This window comes from Chrysochloris asiatica, unplaced genomic scaffold (genome assembly GCF_000296735.1).
Source record: "Chrysochloris asiatica unplaced genomic scaffold, ChrAsi1.0 scaffold00156, whole genome shotgun sequence".
NCBI classification, from domain to species: Eukaryota; Metazoa; Chordata; class Mammalia; order Afrosoricida; family Chrysochloridae; genus Chrysochloris; species Chrysochloris asiatica.
In genome coordinates, this window is record NW_006408674.1 from 1,315,705 (window position 1) to 1,318,415 (window position 2,711).

At 45.9% G+C, this 2,711-nt stretch overlaps 1 pseudogene; it reads right to left on the reverse strand.

The window, feature by feature from the left end:
- Nucleotides 1-332: 332 nt before the first annotated feature.
- On the reverse strand, nucleotides 333-1,350 carry LOC102834227 (annotated as a pseudogene).
- Nucleotides 1,351-2,711: the final 1,361 nt, after the last annotated feature.

Consider the following 2,711-nt stretch of genomic DNA (forward strand, 5'->3'; position numbering starts at 1 on the left):
CACAGTTATGTGAGTAGAATAAAATCCTATGGTCAACTTTTTATTTTTACGTTGGGTGGGAAAGATGTGTGATGGATTGTTTTTATCCCCCCTCCTACTAAAAATTATATATCTGCACACACTGAGAAACACATACATTTTCAAGAACATTTTTGCTCTCTTATGACTCCAGGATCCCAGCATCCAGCCTCCAAGGCCAAGAGACGATGTCTGTTAACTGCACAGATCTTGTGATCAACATGCTGTACGAGGCTCTGTGATGTCTCATAAGCTGAGGGGGCAGGTGCAAAGGGAGTGGATACATATGAGATTTTCTTTATCTTAAATTCAACCTACTCAGCAACACTGTTAGATCCAACAGCTGGGGCCGGTTCTACAGGCACAGTATGGTGGATGATTTGATGGTCCCAGCCGACTGTGGCAAGGAGGGAGTGGTTGAACTGGGACCAAGTAGCATCTCTCACAAAGTCTCTGTGGGTTCGGCTTCTAAACACCTCAGAAAGGCCCAATCCAGCACGGCTAGTGAGCAGTCCTCCCTGATAGAAGCCAGGAGGGGAACACTGTGTGGGGAGAACATCAGTCCAGTGACACATTGGGAGTGCACATCTGAGCTAAGGGTACAACTTGTGTTCTTGGTGTCCACAAAGGAGACAGTTCCATTCTCATCACCAAAGACAAAGGCTTCACTTTGCTGAGGATGCCAAGCTAGTGAGGTAGGAAGGTAGCCAGAGGAATTGCAGCCCATCTGTGATGCTGGCTTAGGACAGCCAGTATCCCACAGTAAAATTTTATTGTCCTCACTACACAACAGAAACATGGAGTCCTTGTGCAGAGACGCAGCAACACAAGTGACCTGGCCAGAGTGAGTTGGATATGAGTTCAGTACAGTCTGCTGAGCAAGGTCCCAAACCTTGATGTAGAAATCTTTGCTACCGCTGACAGCTTGTGTGCCAGAGCTCAGGACACTGACTGTAGACACGATATCATCGTGCTCATCCTTGTAGAACTTGCTGACAGTGAGTGTCTCACTCTCGTCCAGCTCCTACAATTCAACAGCACCCGAATCAGAAGCCACGAAGATACCCTTGTCCTCCACCCAAGTGAGGTCAGCCACTCCAGCCTCCATCTGGACTCCAGCGTTGGCAGAAGCCTTAGTTGGGGGCGGAACAAGGACCCTTAAAAAGCCAGAGAGCCAAGCTCATCAGTGGCCAGTCAGGCTGGAGGCCCCAAGTAGGAGTGTCCCATCGGACTCGGACAGCGCAGCTGCTCCATACAAGCGGGGACATTGAGGGAAATGTTCCATTCGTGGACCGCTGGGGGTACCAAAGGAAGCGGGGATTCCTTCCGCATCTCCACAGTCCCAACTCCAACCCAGACCCAAACTGGACGCTGGCCAGAGATTCAGCACCGCTGCAATCCCACGTGGTACACCATTCTCATGAGCTTTTTTTTTTTTTTTAAAGTTTGTATTGTGAACTGAGTGATAGTTTACATGGGAGAACATTGGCTTTACACCATGGTTTCACTGCAATGATTACAATCTCCTCCAGGCATCATCATTCAACAGTATTTGCTTCCATTCCCTCTGTGTTTTTGTTTTGTTTTGGGGTGGGGGATATATATAGAAACACTCAGGAATTCATAATAATTTAAACAACCAAAGGGCACATTCTGTAAATCTTTGTACACTACAAAGAAAAGCTTCATCTTCCAATCTGGACTAGCAAAACCAAAATGCCAATGATAATGTTAGTAACAATAACTACATCTCACATTGTACCAAGCATTGAACATCTTGGTACAATGGTTTTTAAATCATCTCAATCTTTACAACACCCCGTACAAGGTATACATTATTATCCTCAACTTAAAGAAGGAGAGGAAGTTCAGATATAAAGAAATCTGTCTGTCCTAGGTGACACAGGTAGAAGGAGGTAGAGCACAAACTACCTGATCTGCTCACTGGACTGCCTTACTTCTACCAATGTCTTCTCTTAATTTTTAAAGTTTTTATTGTGAGGTTTACATGGGAGAACATCAACCCTACACTCACCCTATTGCATTTCGTTTCATTGCAATAATTATAATCCTCTCCATGCATCATCAAATAACCAAAGGGTACACCACATAGGCCTGCCCCCCGGCTGCCAGCACACAGCCCTTCTCCCTCCCTGAGTCCAGAGTCCTCAGCCACTCCATCTGTCCATGTCATCGTCTCTGTCTCCATCCCTGGTGTCACTGCCTGTTGGGGTAGGGTCCTGCTCCCTGTTCTTCTCACTTGATGGTCCCAGTGACCTCTGCTCCTGGGCTGAAAAATCAATCACTCTCCTCCTTTTGTCCAAAAACATCTACCTCTATATTTCCTACTCTCACAATCAGTCCTGATGGCAATTATTCACTATTGTACCCCAAGAGTCTTATCCCCATTTCCTTTCACCAGCTCAGTCCCAACAGATTGGAAATCTTTCACTGGTGATTCTATCTTCCCCTGCTCCCTCTTGAAAGCTTGTAAGCCAGTCACTTTTTGCCTTTATTATGCTCCCCCATTTGGGGTAGCCAAAGTCTAAGTTGCCCATCCCTGTCAACCCTGTGTACCGAAGGGGTGGGAGTGATCCTCACTGTAAAGATTTGTTCTGTTTTTGAGCTGCTACATCCATAAGTATAGGTAAAGTTCATCAAATTGTAGCAGGTTACTCTTTTTTTTTTTTATC